Here is a 17,336-nt window from a genome sequence, read left to right on the forward strand (position 1 = left end):
GTTTAAAGTTCAAACATTAAACATATCTCTTGGATAACAACATTACACATTATTAAACGCTCCAGTCCATTTCAAGTGGAAACCATATTTCTTAAGCGCAATTCACTTGGAGCACAATAGGATCATTGCGACTGCAAAAGACACAATTAAAAATGTTTGAGCACCACACTGGCTCATTTGCGCCAGCCCTTTTTCATTACGGCTGCGATTTATGACATCACACTGTGGCGGAAATGACTCTTTGGCTGTGAATAGGTGGCTAGCAGCTGGTGTGCATATACATTCAGATGACTAGAACATTCTGTTCGTATTGTTATTGCTGAGAGAGACTGTGTGATGTACAGTTGAGTGTAGAGTGCATTCTGCCATATGTGCGATTATCCAAATCGATAAAGAACATTAGAAAACATTGATATATTGGTTCATATGTAATACAGCAATTATAAATCTATCAATTGGGGCGAGACTGCAGTGGAAATTGTGACATAAAAGGAATCACTGTGTCCCCATGAACAATGAACATCGTACACAAGTCCTCAGAAGAAAGGAAAACTGCAGCTCAGCACATCCTTGTCAGAAGTCTGCCACCCGGCATGTTGGCACCTGTGGCTCCTGTAAAGATCAAAGTGAATTATCCAATGCCAGATCATTGCTTTACAAGCCACCAATTAATGTTTCCAATAGAGGATTCCGTGCCAGTACCATCCAGTCCATTACTGTGTGTTGGGTAATCACTTTTTAATTCATTCTTTCCTATAATTACCCATAGTAAAAGGCTGTGAGCCCCACCCAGGCACACAGAGCTGACGTCCTTTCTTTGTCCTCGAGAGCTGCAGCGCATGCAGGCTTTTGTTCCAGCCCATCTCTAACACACTTGATTTAACGAACTGGTCTTAAATTGAAGACCACAATTGGAAGATTATTTGAATCAGCTGTGTTAGTGCTGGGTGAAAAAATTAAAATAAAACCCTGTTCTGACCTCTAGAACTGCACTGCCAGTACACATAAGTCATAAGGCTTATTCATACTGCAAATGACTTCTGAAATTTTTTCCACACCTCTTTTATCACATTTACTTGTAATACCAATAGGATCACAGCTAGCTTGTGGTAACACTGTCTAACTTCAGCAGTCAGCAAAAGCCACACACCCTTTGAGACCTGGCCTGATTGCCCCAGCAGCTCTTGAGGATAACCTGTTCCACTCCGGCTAAGTGATTAGTGCTCTATAATCAGCCAGGAAGCCTGACTGGAACCTAATCGGGGGGTTTTGTGGAGAGTTGGGTTTAGTGTAGCACCTCTGAACTCCACTGCTTCTGTTTACTGAATGCGGTGGGAAAGAAAGTGCAGGATCCAGCTAGCTCTGGTTGAGAGAGCAAAGACCTTATGGTCGTTTCCAAATGCCATGAGGGAACGGGCTACTGTCACTGAATACATATCAACTACATGCATTGGACACAGAATACACAGAATATGTAACATAATGTGGGAATACTTATGAACTAGATGTACATCTTACAGTATGGCAGAATGTGTATCACATACTGTATGTATTGGATGATTAACCACAAAACAGGACCATGATTTTGGGGATTTTCACAAACTGTTGACCATAGAAGGGTCCTTTGGGGGAAACAAGTATTTAGTCAGCCACCAATTGTGCAAGTTCTCCCACTTAAAAAGATGAGAGAGGCCTGTAATTTTCATCATAGGTACACGTCAACTATGACAGACAAATTGAGGAAAAAAAATCCAGAAAATCACATTGTAGGATTTTTAATGAATTTATTTGCAAATGATGGTGGAAAATAAGTATTTGGTCACCTACAAACAAGCAAGATTTCTGGCTCCTCTGTCCTCCACTCGTTACCTGTATTAATGGCACCTGTTTGAACTTGTTATCAGTATAAAAGACACCTGTCCACAACCTCAAACAGTCACACTCCAAACTCCACTATGGCCAAGACCAAAGAGCTGTCAAAGGACACCAGAAACAAAATTGTAGACCTGCACCAGGCTGGGAAGACTGAATCTGCAATAGGTAAGCAGCTTGGTTTGAATAAATCAACTGTGGGAGCAATTATTAGGAAATGGAAGACATACAAGACCACTGATAATCTCCCTCGATCTGGGGCTCCACGCAAGATCTCACCCTGTGGGGTCAAAATGATCACAAGAACGGTGAGCAAAAATCCCAGAACCACACGGGGGGACCTAGTGAATGACCTGCAGAGAGCTGGGACCAAAGTAACACACTACGCCGCAAGGGACTCAAATCCTGCAGTGCCAGACGTGTCCCCCTGCTTAAGCCAGTACATGTCCAGGTCCGTCTGAAGTTTGCTAGAGTGCATTTGGATGATCCAGAAGAGGATTGGGAGAATGTCATATGGTCAGATGAAACCAAAATAGAACTTTTTGGTAAAAACTCAACTCGTCGTGTTTGGAGGACAAAGAATGCTGAGTTTCATCCAAAGAACACCATATCTACTGTGAAGCATGGGGGTGGAAACATCATGCTTTGGGGCTGTTTTTCTGCAAAGGGACCAGGACGACTGATCCGTGTAAAGGAAAGAATGAATGGGGCCATGTATCGTGAGATTTTGAGTGAAAACCTCCTTCCATCAGCAAGGGCATTGAAGATGAAACGTGGCTGGGTCTTTCAGCATGACAATGATCCCAAACACACTGCCCGGGCAACGAAGGAGTAGCTTCGTAAGAAGCATTTCAAGGTCCTGGAGTGGGCTAGCCAGTCTCCAGATCTCAACCCCATAGAAAATCTTTGGAGGGAGTTGAAAGTCTGTGTTGCTCAGCGACAGCCCCAAAACATCACTGCTCTAGAGGAGATCTGCATGGAGGAATGGGCCAAAATACCAGCAACAGTGTGTGAAAACCTTGTGAAGACTTACAGAAAACGTTTGACCTGTGTCATTGCCAACAAAGGGTATATAACAAAGTATTGAGAAACTTTTGTTATTGACCAAATACTTATTTTCCACCACAATTTGCAAATAAATTCATTAAAAATCCTACAATGTGATTTTCGGGATTATTTTTTCTCATTTTGTCTGTCATAGTTGACGTGTACCTATGATGAAAATTACAGGCCTCTCTCATCTTTTTAAGTGGGAGAACTTGCACAATTGGTGGCTGACTAAATACTTTTTTTCCCCACTGTACATTTGTCATTTGTATCTTAAAGCATAATTGAGAAATAATTAATTGAAGTTGGAACATTTGTGACATATTGGCCTTACCCATAAGACACCATAATGTTCCATCTGTATGTGCTAAAAAGAAAAAATGGTGTCATATGAAGCTTTACCGCTTGCTCTGTAATATGAGTAGTAGTTTGATTTCAGTAACAATTTTCTTGCAATAATATATGAATACTGAAAAATATAAACATGAATTAAGAAGGCCTGGGTAAGGCCAAAATGTCACATATATTCCAACTTCAATTAATATTTATATGTTTTATTATGCTTTAAGATACAAATGTCAAATATACAGTATGTCAACAATCCTTCCTCCAAAGGATCCTTCTATTGATACATAATTTCGTGAAAATGTAAAAAATCATGGTCCTGTTTTGTTCTAGTTTCGTGAGGAATCACCCTATTGTGGAACACCTCAGTGACAAAGAACAGGTTAGTCTGCATACTACTGCAACAGAAAGCAGAGCAAAACAACTGATAAACTAAGGCTGCTCATTTGAGCATACACCCCGCCAAGACTCCTCTTCAGTTCCCGCTGTGTCTATTGTTGCGAGTCTATGCCTCTCTGATACATCAGAGAAAATAAGATTTGATTCATCTTTGTTTCAGACAAGTGCTTTGTCGCCAAAGAAACATAATGGCCTGTGTCGTTCAGAATAGCTCTGCCGGGATGATGATTGTGTTTTAGATTTGGTCTTGAAAGGAAACATCAGGGAAATAGATTAATTAAACTCTCCACTCATGGTGAAGGGAGGAAGATGGAGAGGGAGAGAGGAGATGGAGAGAGAGAGAGAGATTGCGAGAGACAGACAGAGAGAGCAAAAGAGAGAACAGAGAGACTGACAGAAGTCCCTAAAAAGCAGATGAAAGAGAGCAAGAGAGAGGGAGAATGAACCAGCCACTCTAGTGGGAGGTTGCTTATGAGGAATGGATCTGTTCTCTCCTCTCACTGAACCAGCTGGAACACACTGACAGACCTCTGGATGTGGATGGCAGTGTATGTGTGGTGTGTGTGTGTGTGTGTGTGTGTGTGTGTGTGTGTGGGTGTGTGTGTGTGTGTGTGTGTGTGTATGTGTGTGTGTGTGTGTGTGTGTGTGTGTGTGTGTGTGTGTGTGTGTGTGTGTGTGTGTGTGTGTGTGTGTGTGTGTGTGTGTGTGTGTGTGTGTGTGTGTACGTGTGGTCTGCTTCAAAAGGCACTCCAGGGAACCAAGAGATAGAAGGGGGACAGATTTTCAAAGCACACTCAATCCACTTCAGAACATCCTGCCCTGATCGCTGCATTCTATGTCACGTCAGCCAGCCCCATTCCCCAGTCACTTTAAAATCCATTTGATTTAATTGAACCACCCACAGGTAGTGCTCTGGCTCGGATCGTTAAGGTAGCCTATTCCTCGCCACTTTCAGGATGCCATCAAAAGAGTATGCCACAACAGGCTTCTCATCACAAAGTGGCAAGGATGAAAACAATGTTATTTTAGAGATGTTTTGTTTGGTTTCATGTTTACCAAAAGGAAATGCATTCAAAATGTGTTTGAATGCTATAAGCAAGTCAGCCACCCCATCACTTGGGATCATGGTCTCTTTTTTCGGGGAAATAATTGTCAAACTTGATTTGAAAAGCAAAGTGGTGATTATTTCACTCGTCTCTCTCCTTCTCCCTCTCCCTCCCTCCCTCTCTTTCATTCACCCTCTCTCTCCCTCTTTCTTACTCTCCCCTCTTCTACGCTCTCGTTTTCTCTCCCACTCGCTCTCTCATTTCCTCTGTGTGATGATACTCTCAAATCTCATACAATAGATAATGAACATAATCCTAGAGTAGCACCTGGGAAGTCTCTGATTGAACACCACTGTGCTAATGATTGTAACATCCACTCAGCGTGTTATGAATGCTAACACAACATCAGCTAGCCAACTGCAGGGAGGATATGTAGTGAGGTTGATCGACAAATAATAGTGTAATGATGTTATTGTTATAATGAATGGTACAATAAACGTATGAGTTCATACTGAGTGAGTGGGTTACTGATATGCTAAAATAGTACCAGAGACAGTAGATCGTGGCAGTGCTCTTTTCTAATACATGTAAATAGGCTATCTGGGAAAGCTGTATTGGCATTGTAAAATACAGTGTTATTGTCTCCAGCTTAGATATGTCTCTGTTCCTCTCATTTTCAGACCGAGGAAAGTGACCAGCCTGAAAAACAAATAATCTCTTATAATTTCAGCACAAAATAACAAGATGATCTCTTTTAAAAGCCCCCATCTCTTTTAGGAAAGACATTCCAAATGAAATTAGTTTCTTACAGGCAACATTGCTCTAATTAATATGATGCATGAGCTCAGGTTGCTGCTTGTAGAATTTAATTTAATGAAGTTGACAAAGGTTGTACATGTAATCACACTGAACAGTTTCTATAATTGCCTGTGTGTCTGACCTTCCTCTCTAGGTCTACTCTGCTCACTGTGGCCTCGCTCATTACCATAAAAACCTTGGAAGGGAATATATAGCATCTCTCCCTCTAGGAGAGGCCAGGCTGGTCTGCTGCTCAGAGGGCTTACAGGCCACATCTAACCAGTAGGTTTTAATAGAAACAAACACCAGAGTTCAATATACAGTACAGACAGGTACATCTGTGAAAGTTAACGATGATTTCACAGACCTCTGTAAAGGAATAAAGCTACTAAAACAACTTGCACTGAACTTATGTGGGATTGATAGACAATGATTGGTGGAAGGTATACAAGGATCAACCATAAAACATGCATTATTGTAGACCCTTTCTGACAAGCATACATAACACTAATCCACACAGTCGACGCAAAATGCATCTAAAAGATGACATTGTAGGGAGACTGCAAATCACACAATAGTGCTAGCTATTTCCTTGCCTGTGTCATACTAGGGAACCAACACATTGAATATACACTCTCTCAAGCCATCAGATTGAAGTACTGTCTTCCGGAAGGACACAGATGAAAAAATAAATGTTGGTGGTTTTACCCTAAGAGGGTCTTCAGAGGTACTCTCTCTTTCTCCCCATCTCTAGATCATCAAATGGACCATGCCTCTACAGAACACATTAGTTGTCTTCCTGATAGAGGGCCACTTTGTCCAGATTATTTTAACCTGGTAATTACCATAGTTATAAACCAGTGGGCTAGGTAGAATTTACATGGCAATGCCTCCCACCTGTCAAGTTCTCGTGGTAGCCAAACAGTTAACATTTGATAACTTTATATAGTTGCACAGGGTCTCTAATAAACCTTGGGCACAGCAAATCATGTTATATTCCTCCATCACTAAGATAAATAACACTTAGTGAAAGGCTGTGTGCTTTAAAAGGTTAATACTTTCACAGTGGTCTCGTCTCATCCCCAGGCCCTACGGAGAGTGGTAATTGAATATGGGGCCTTTTAATTGGCCGGTCTGGAGTCTGTCTATCTGATCATGGTCAGTGCGAGCAGCAGCCGCGTCTGCCTCATTCTCCGGCCCGCTGCTTTTAATCCATAATGAAACGTTTGATGCAGAGGCCTCACTAGAGCCACACTGTAATTGCCTTAGATACAGGGGGGAAAACATATTCTATGTCATATTAAATCAAATCAAATCAAATTTTATTGGCCACATGCGCCGAATAAAACAGGTGCAGACATTACAGTGAAATGCTTACTTACAGCCCTTAACCAACAGTGCATTTATTTTTAATAAAAAAGTAAAATAAAACAACAACAAAAAAGTGTTGAGAAAAAAAGAGCATAAGTAAAATAAAATAACAGTAGGGAGGCTATATATACAGGGGGGTACCGGTGCAGAGTCAATGTGCGGGGGCACCGGCTAGTTGAGGTAGTTGAAGTAATATGTACATGTGGGTAGAGTTAAAATGACTATGCATAAATAATTAACAGAGTAGCAGCAGCGTAAAAAGATGGCGTGGGGGGGGCAGTGCAAATAGTCCGGGTAGCCATGATTAGCTGTTCAGGAGTCTTATGGCTTGGGGGTAGAAGCTGTTGAGAAGTCTTTTGGACCTAGACTTGGCACTCCGGTACCGCTTGCCATGCGGTAGCAGAGAGAACAGTCTATGACTAGGGTGGCTGGAGTCTTTGACAATTTTGAGGGCCTTCCTCTGACACCGCCTGGTACAGAGGTCCTGGATGGCAGGAAGCTTGGCCCCAGTGATGTACTGGGCCGTACGCACTACCCTCTGTAGTGCCTTGCGGTCGGAGGCCAAGCAGTTGCCATACCAGGCGGTGATGCAACCAGTCAGGATGCTCTCGATGGTGCAGCTGTAGAATGTTTTGAGGATCTGAGGACCCATGCCGAATCTTTTCAGTCTCCTGAGGGGGAATAGGCTTTGTCGTGCCCTCTTCACGACTGTCTTGGTGTGTTTGGACCATGATAGTTTGTTGGTGATGTGGACACCAAGGAACTTGAAGCTCTCAACCTGTTCCACTACAGCCCCGTCGATGAGAATGGGGGCGTGCTCAGTCCTCTTTTTTTTCCTGTAGTCCACAATCATCTCCTTTGTCTTGGTCACGTTGAGGGAGAGGTTGTTATCCTGGCACCACACGGCCAGGTCTCTGACCTCCTCCCTATAGGCTGTCTCATCGTTGTCGGTGATCAGGCCTACCACTGTTGTGTCGTCGGCAAACTTAATGATGGTGTTGGAGTCGTGCCTGGCCATGCAGTCATGGGTGAACAGGGAGTACAGGAGGGGACTGAGCACGCACCCCTGAGGGGCCCCCGTGTTGAGGATCAGTGTGGCAGATGTGTTGTTACCTACCCTTACCACCTGGGGGCGGCCCGTCAGGAAGTCCAGGATCCAGTTGCAGAGGGAGGTGTTTAGTCCCAGGATCCTTAGCTTAGTGATGAGCTTTGAGGGCACTATGGTGTTGAATGCTGAGCTGTAGTCAATGAATAGCATTCTCACGTAGGTGTTCCTCTTGTCCAGGTGGGAAAGGGCAGTGTGGAGTGCAATAGAGATTGCATCATCTGTGGATCTGTTGGAGCGGTATGCAAATTGGAGTGGGTCTAGGGTTTCTGGGATAATGGTGTTGATGTGAGCCATGACCAGCCTTGAAAAGCACTTCATGTCTACAGACGTCAGTGCTACGGGTCGGTAGTCATTTAGGCAGGTTATCTTAGTGTCCTTGGGCACGGGGACTATGGTGGTCTGCTTGAAACATGTTGGTATTACAGACTCAGTCAGGGACATGTTGAAAATGTCAGTGAAGACACTTGCCAGTTGGTCAGCACATGCTCGGAGTACACGTCCTGGTAATCCGTCTGGCCCTGCGGCCTTGTGAATGTTGACCTGCTTAAAAGTCTTACTCACATTGGCTACGGAGAGCGTGATCACATAGTCATCCGGAACAGCTGGTGCTCTCATGCATGCTTCAGTGTTGCTTGCCTCGAAGCGAGCATAGAAGTGGTTTAGCTCGTCTGGTCTATTACTCCAGGCAGTAAATATAGCAGTGGTAACTGGCTTTGACTGCTCTGTAAATGTGCCTATAGTATAAGAGGTGATGCTGGCGGAGCCGATGGCAGTCCATTCACGGTGCTGTACTGCCACTTTGGGTTCACGAGATCTGTCCTAGGTGATACACACAATCTGCTTGGCACAGGTGTGGCTTGGCAGGGAAGCAGAGAGGTCCTGGAGAAGAGAGAGAGGGAGAAAGAGAGATGACTCCTGGCCTCTTCACTCCTTCTCCTCTTCACAGAGACATGCTGCGCTTGAAGTGGAGTGACAGAGGAGGAGAGGAGGAAGAGGAGGAGAGGAGGAGGCGGTAAAAGGTGAGCCATAACTCTTTGAGGTGGGGCATGTGGGACCTGCTCCCTCCTGGCTTTACGAGACAGCTTGGCTCCCACACAGCCCACACATAATGTCATTTAGTCTTAAATAATGAGGGTTCAAAAGCTCTCCTCCCTTGGCAGAGCAATCAGATCCAGACACTCAAAGTTTAAGGTACCCTGTAGAATACTAACAGGGCTTAGAAGGAGAGAGCGATTGAGGTGTAGGGGAAGAAGAGAGAGAGAAGAAAGAAAGATAACAATAACCCAGAATTGTGAGGGAGAAAGTGGGAATGACCAAGAGCCATGTCAAGAGATAGAGGGAGAAAATAAACCCTTGTCAGTAATGACTACAGTGTACTGAGTCTTCCAAAATTACAAATGTAGTGAGCAGTGGCATTTGAGACCGAAACACAGTACTGCGATGGCACTTAATGAGAGCAATAAACCAGCATCCAGCCTATTTCCTACCACTGGGGACCAGCAGATAGGCTACCGCATTTATCTTCACAAGCGTGTGCAACGCAGAGAAAAACGCCAAAATGCTTCTTGGCAGTGGGCAGGAAATAGAAGCTTCCCACACACACTTTCTAATCTGGTTGAGAAAGACATCAACCGAACACGATAATAGAGTCTAGTGTAAGTGAAAGAGTGGTACTTTGTAGAGAGAATCGACGGGAGTTTTGGATATACCAAACCTCTGTTCAAGTTTTTTTCGAAGGCTTCCACATCAGACATGCAGTGATTTGGAGCCAAAACACCTCAACTGAGAAGTGAGTGTGTGTTTAGCAGTCAACTCGTCGCAGATACATTAACTGCAGATCACACACACACACACACATTCACAGACTAATGAGAGCTTTGTGATTTACGAGCTTTGCAGTTTTATGTCTGTAAATGCATTCTCGATACCACGCTGTCTCGTGAAAAAAATGACGTGATGATGTGATTAGATTGTTAACGTAGCTAAAACGAGCTCTGGCTCAAAGCAGCCTCATAAATGTTTTCAGTAAGACATTGTCATACAGAGTTGAAATATCTAGTCAATACATTTTGAATTGAATAACAATGCTTGTGAACTTCAGAGCTGTAACAATTTCACACTTTGGCTTTGGTTAAAGGCAAGTAAAAACGCATACTAGTAGTAGTCATGGCTCCTGCTGGAGAGACTACACATTCTGGGTGATGCGAAGCAACGTCAACATCTCATTGGCTATTGCTGATCACCGTTCTCACACTACAAGAGCATTGCAGATTTTGTGCGGATAAAATCAAACATCCCACAGGGCACAGATGTCAGTTCAACGTCTAGTTTTGATTTACATTCGGTTGAGTTGTCAACTAATGTGAATTAAACGTGAAATCAACAAAACATTTCAACATGTCATTGGATTTAGGTTAAAAGTTGGGTGGAAAAAAAAAGAAATACCCTTACGTTGATGACTTTTTGCAAATCCAATTAGATTTCCAAGTTGATTCAAAGTAATCACATAGATTTTTGGGGGTTGAAATGAAACAAAGTTGATTCAACTAGTTTTTGCCCAGTGGGATGTTTGAAGATATTGGATCGGTAGCACTCAGATTGCATCTCTGACCCGCTCACATTAAATGAGCATTGTGATGGCCGGGCGCCCCGAATAGGTATGGGGAATTTATGTACGATCTCAAAAATCTGTCTGGGACAGCTAAATCGGTGCCAAAATTGTGTAGTGTTCACCCGGCTTCACAAACACACATAATCACTAATGGGCCCTTGACAGACTGGTGAGCTACGCCTTGTGGCAATCTGACAGACAGAAAGGGAGAGAATGAGAGCGAGAGAGAGCGAGAGAGAGAGAGAGAGAGAGCGAGAGAGAGAGAGAGAGAGAGAGAGAGAGAGAGAGAGAGAGAGAGAGAGAGAGAGAGAGAGAGAGAGAGAGAGAGAGAGAGAGAGAGAGAGAGAGAGAGAGAGAGAGAGAGAGGGAGGGGAATAAATAAATAAATAAATAAATAAATAAAAACAGACATACGGATGGCCGGACAGATGGACAGATGGACAGCCTGACAGACAAAAGACACCTGTAGAGGATCAATTTGTTCAAATAATATAATATGATTACCAATGACTGAGGCCCCATTGTACTGTACACTGGCTCTACAACGCAATACTGTGAGAGTGGTTCATTGGATGACGTGATTGATTGAGGTTAGGGCAGCGTTTACAGAATATCACAGAGGCAGAAAGCTAATGCCCTATCCACTTTACCAGGGCCTCATACACTGCATGGCTTCAACATAACCACTGCTATCAAATGTTATAGAATACCACCATTTAATCTAGAGGCCCAGATAAGCTACAATACAAACTCTTTCTTCCTGTTCATATCGCACAGCATTAGACCTACGCTGGGCTGAGCTGGGTTTTCAAATCAACACTCAGTCAGCTTTGGATATGGATGTGCTGCTGCCAGCGCTGTCAAATCCGCTGTTTGTTTTTGGAATACAGATTACCTCGGAACATGACGGGGAGAACATGTTAATTGTGTTTCTTATTTAGCCAACAGTTGCATTGCGTGTTATAATCTCCGGAGCAGGAGGTTTGACAGTGGCTGATGGTTGTGTGGTGGTGTTGGCTGGTTTCATGCTGCCATCTGTGTGTGTTCGATCTGCAAACGACAGGAAAAGAGAGATACTGGATCATAGTGATAGCTCCCTTTGCACTCATCTGCATCCAGACTCCATTCCCTTCTGCCGAGGAAGATCTCTCTATCTCTTTCTCTCTCTCTCGCAAAGTGAAGAAACTGTTTATTTGCAGGCCTAAATAGATGTGTGTAGATATTCCAGTAGTACAGTGTGTATCTCAGGCTCTTTGCATGTAGGTATTAGGTGATGTTGTGTGATCAGTTTTTCTGTCAAGTGATTCCAAAGGGAATTTCCCATTCTTGGATGAACAATAAAGTTCTATTATATTATATTCTAACCTATTCTACTTTCCACTTCTAGTTGTATGTTTTGCATTCTAATCAGAAACTGATTTAAGACTGATGAGAAGTGGATGGATTCTTCATCCAATCAGATCTATCAATTCAAGGGTCATTCAGTGTTCCCAGCTTTCTTCTGCGTATTGAGGAGTGATGTGTCAGCGTGACACCCATCATTATGTAACTGTCATTCAGAGGGAATACATTACGGAAGGTCACAGCTATGACTTCCACAAACTCACAACAACATGGATGATTTTCCTGGGAGGAGATGTCCTACAGTATATTTTCCAGGGAAGAGAATGGGAAAGGTCACTTGACTGGGATGAAAGTGACTGACCGGTGATTGTGATGGTCCCTTCAGAGCCCTGTGTCAGAACCACTTTGCCCAATGTCAGATACCCTCCACCTCTATCCTCAGAACCTCTCTCACTCTCTCCATCCATAGATGTACTGTTCCCCCATGTACAGACCTCCTTTTGCCCTATGTCAAAATCACTCTCCCCACTAGTACAGACCACATTTCCCCTTAAGTACGAACCACTCTCCCACAATGTCAGTCACTCTCCATTCCACATCCTCTGTGCCACTCTCCCTCTCTCTATGTCAGGACAGTAGCTGTGTCCGAATACTCATACTAACCGCGCTAACCGTACTATTTGTGACGTAAATTGAGTATATAATTAGTATGCTTATTGGCCATAGTATGGATATAGTTAGTAAGCCAAAAGTTCCCGGATGTCGTACTAAATTCGGCAAGACACTTTTTCTGTACTTTTAGGGCCCATAATGCAATTCTTCAGAAAATGAGCATGGCTTCACAACGTTTTCAGATTTGAAGAAAATGGCGGAAAATATGCAGCCAAAGTCGGACGAGAGAGGATACAAATTCATTGCTTTAACTAATTATAAATGTTGAGCAATGTAACAAAGTAATGACTTTTCAAATAAGTTACGCTACACGTTATGTTGGCTGACAATTTGTTAGCTACTCTATCTTACGAACCACATAGTATTACAGCAGGATGTACCGGTATGTTAGCTAGTTACCTAACGTTAGTTGGCTACTAATACATTGAACTTGCCAGGCAGTATATTAACTATCTGCTATCTAACTAACTACCCAACGTTTATTGACTTGATTATTCACATCATACTTAGCTAAGTGGTTGCATCACCGCCTGGTATGGTAATTGCTCGGCCTCCGACCGCAAGGCCACACTGGGCCAAGCTTCCTGCCATCCAGGACCCCTATACCAGGCGGTGTCAGAGGAAGGCCCTACAAATTGTCAAAGACTCCAGCCACCCTAGTCATAGACCGTTCTCTCTGCTACCACACGGCAAGCGGTACCGGAGCGCCAAGTCTAGGTCCAAATGGCTTCTTAACAGCTTCTACCCCCAAGCCATAAGACTCCTGAACAGCTAATCATGGCTACCCAGACTATTTGCATTGTTCCCCCCACCCCACCCCACCCCCTATTTTACACTGCTGCTACGCTGTTGATTATCTATGCATAGTCACTTTAACTCTACCAACATGTACATATTACCTCAATTACCTCGACTAACCGGTGTCCCACACATTGACTCTGTACCGATACCCCCTGTATATAGCCTCCCTGCTGTTATTTTATTTTACTGCTGCTTTTTAATAAAAACAATAATACAAAAATACTTATCTATTTCTTTTTTTACTTAACACTTTTTTCTTTTCTTAAAACTGCATTGTTGGTTAAGGGCTTGTGAGTCAGCATTTCACTGTAAGGTCTACCTACACCTGTTGTATTCGGCGCATGTGGCAAAAAATTGCCTCACATCCCATCCCTACTGAATCTCTTCTCAATCATCCTGGGAGAGAGAGAAAACGAGAGAGAGAATGAGAGAGAGAAAGAAAGAAAGAAAGAAAGAAAGAAAGAAAGAAAGAAAGAAAGAAAGAAAGAAAGAAAGAAAGAAAGAAAGAAAGAAAGAAAGAAAGAAAGAAAGAAAGAAAGAAAGAAAGAAAGAAAGAAAGAAAGAAAGAAAGAAAGAAAGAAAGAAAGAAAGAAAGAAAGAAAGAGAAAGAGAGCGTGTGTTGGGAGCACTGGGTCCAATCTGTTCATTAGCTACAGTGCTAAATTGATAAGTTCACTGCAAACACCTAAGTAGCCTGCCATAAATAAACCCCAGCCACTTGTGCCGCTTCACACAACTTTGCCATTAGGGTTAATGACCGGTAACGCCTGGATTTATTGGCTTAATGACAAACGCACCACACATCATTACCTTAGCAACGCCCGCCACAGCCCCCACCTGCACTACTCAATTAATGACAGGAACCACTCCAGCACCGATTTGTTTGCTTTCCAATTTAATGAACACATTAGAATCTCCGCCTGCTGCTACTGCCACTGCCACCGCGACGGTAGGTTCGAAATATCTGCTGTCTAACTTGAACGTGATTATTATGACAGTTTTACACTGAAACACAAATAAAGAGAAAACACAGGATCTTCGGATTAACTATGATGGAGGTGGCGGCAGATAAAACTTATTGGAGAATCAACACAGATGTCAACTCTGCCTCTAAATAACATTACAGTACATTTGCAAATGTTATAGAGCAGCCATTTCATGGAGTTATGGAGAAATTGATAATGTACCTCTCCAGGATAAATAAAAATGTCATGTTTTTTTTTGTTATCAATCAATCAATCAATTTTATTTTATATAGCCCTTCTTACATCAGCTAATATCTCGAAGTGCTGTACAGAAACCCAGCCTAAAACCCCAAACAGCTAGTAATGCAGGTGTAGAAGCACGGTGGCTAGGAAAAACTCCCTAGAAAGGCGAAAACCTAGGAAGAAACCTAGAGAGGAACCAGGCTATGAGGGGTGGCCAGTCCTCTTCTGGCTGTGCCGGATGAAGATTATAACAGAACCATGCCAAGATGTTCAAAAATGTTCATAAGTGACAAGCATGGTCAAATAATAATCAGGAATAAATCTCAGTTGGCTTTTCATAGCCGATCATTAAGAGTTGAAAACAGCAGGTCTGGGACAGGTAGGGGTTCCATAACCGCAGGCAGAACAGTTGAAACTGGAATAGCAGCAAGGCCAGGCGGACTGGGGACAGCAAGGAGTCACCACGGCCGGTAGTCCCGACGTATGGTCCTAGGGCTCAGGTCTCTCAGTTGGCTTTTCATAGCCGATCATTAAGAGTTGAAAACAGCAGGTCTGGGACAGGTAGGGGTTTCGTAACCGCAGGCAGAACAGTTGAAACTGGAATAGCAGCAAGGCCAGGCGGACTGGGGACAGCAAGGTGTCATCATGCCCGGTAGTCCTGACGTATGGTCCTAGGGCTCAGGTTCTCAGAGAGAAAGAGAGAACGAGAGAATTAGAGAGAGCATACTTAAATTCACACAGGACACTGGATAAGACAGGAGAAGTACTCCAGGTATAACCAACTAACCCCAGCCCCCCGACACATAAACTACTGCAGCATAAATACTGGAGGCTGAGACAGGAGCGGTCCGGAGACACTGTGGCCCCATCCGAAGAAACCCCCGGACAGGGCCAAACAGGAAGGATATAACCCCACCCACTCTGCCAAAGCACAGCCCCCGCACCACTAGAGGGATATCCTCAACCACCAACTTACAATCCTGAGACAAGGCCGAGTATAGCCCACAGAGGTCTCCACCACAGCACAAACCAAGGGGGGGGCGCCAACCCAGACAGGAAGATCACGTCAGTAACTCAACCCACTCAAGTGACGCACCCCTCCCAGGGACGGCATGAAAGAGCACCAGCAAGCCAGTGACTCAGCCCCTGCAACAGGGTTAGAGGCAGAGAACCCCAGTGGAGAGGGGAACCGGCCTGGCAGAGACAGCAAGGGCTGTTCGTTGCTCCAGAGCCTTTCCGTTCACCTTCACACTCCTGGGCCAGACTACACTCAATCATATGACCTACCGAAGAGATAAGTCTTCAGTAAAGACTTAAAGGTTGAGACCGAGTCTGCGTCTCTCACATGGGTAGGCAGACTGTTCCATAAAAATGGAGATCTATAGGAGAAAGCCCTGCCTCCCGCTGTTTGCTTAGAAATTCTAGGGACAATTAGGAGGCCTGCGTCTTGTGACCGTAGCGTACGTATTGGTATGTACGGCAGGACCAACTCGGAAAGATAGGTAGGAGCAAGCCCATGTAACGCTTTATAGGTTAACAGTAAAACCTTGAAATCAGCCCTTGCCTTAACAGGAAGCCAGTGTAGGGAAGCTAGCACTGGAGTAATATGATCAAATTTCTTGGTTCTAGTCAGGATTCTAGCAGCCGTATTTAGCACTAACTGAAGTCTATTTAGTGCTTTATCCGGGTAGCCGGAAAATAGAGCATTGCAGTAGTCTAACCTAGAAGTAACAAATGCATGGATAAATTTTTCTGCATCATTTTTGGACAGAAAATTTCTGATTTTTGCAATGTTACGTAGATGGAAAAAAGCTGTCCTTGAAACAGTCTTGATATGTTCGTCAAAAGAGAGATCAGGGTCAAGAGTAACGCCGAGGTCCTTCACAGTTTTATTTGAGACGACTTTACAACCATCAAGATGAATTGTCAGATTTAACAGAAGATCTCTTTGTTTCTTGGGACCTAGAACAAGCATCTCTGTTTTGTCCGAGTTTAAAAGTAAAAAGTTTTCAGCCATCCACTTCCTTATGTCTGAAACACAGGCTTCTAGCGAGGGCAATTTTGGGACCATGTTTCATTGAAATGTACAGCTGTGTGTCATCCGCATAGCAGTGAAAGTTAACATTATGTTTTCGAATAACATCCCCAAGAGGTAAAATATATAGTGAAAACAATAGTGGTCCTAAAACGGAACCTTGAGGAACACCGAAATGTACAGTTGATTTGTCGGAGGACAGACCATTCACAGAGACAAACTGATATCTTTCCGACAGGTAAGATCTAAACCAGGCCAGAACTTGTCCGTGTAGACCAATTTGGGTTTCCAGTCTCTCCAAAAGAATGTGGTGATCGATGGTGTCAAAGGCAGCACTAAGGTCTAGTAGCACGAGGACAGATGCAGAGCCTCGGTCTGACGCCATTAAAAGGTCATTTACCACCTTCACAAGTGCAGTCTCAGTGCTATGATGGGGTCTAAAACCAGACTGAAGCATTTCGTATACATTGTTTGTCTTCAGAAAGGCAGTGAGTTGCTGCGCAACAGCTTTTTCTAAAATTTTTGAGAGGAATGGAAGATTCGATATAGGCCGATAGTTTTTTATATTTTCCGGGTCAAGGTTTGGCTTTTTCAAGAGAGGCTTTATCACTGCCACTTTTAGTGAGTTTGGTACACATCCGGTGGATAGAGAGCTGTTTATTATGTTCAACATAGGAGG

General features: G+C 43.6%; 1 protein-coding gene across 1 annotated transcript in view; it reads right to left on the reverse strand.

The window, feature by feature from the left end:
* The window catches only part of LOC311128572 (spondin-1-like), a gene marked incomplete at its 3' end in the record, with an annotated part of 120,275 nt that overhangs the window by 856 nt on the left and 102,083 nt on the right, over window positions 1-17,336 (reverse strand). The gene's annotated exons all lie outside the window — the stretch shown is intronic.

The sequence above is a fragment of the Coregonus lavaretus genome (genome assembly GCF_964263955.1).
Source record: "Coregonus lavaretus genome assembly, chromosome: 4".
In the NCBI taxonomy this organism is placed as follows: domain Eukaryota; kingdom Metazoa; phylum Chordata; class Actinopteri; order Salmoniformes; family Salmonidae; genus Coregonus; species Coregonus lavaretus.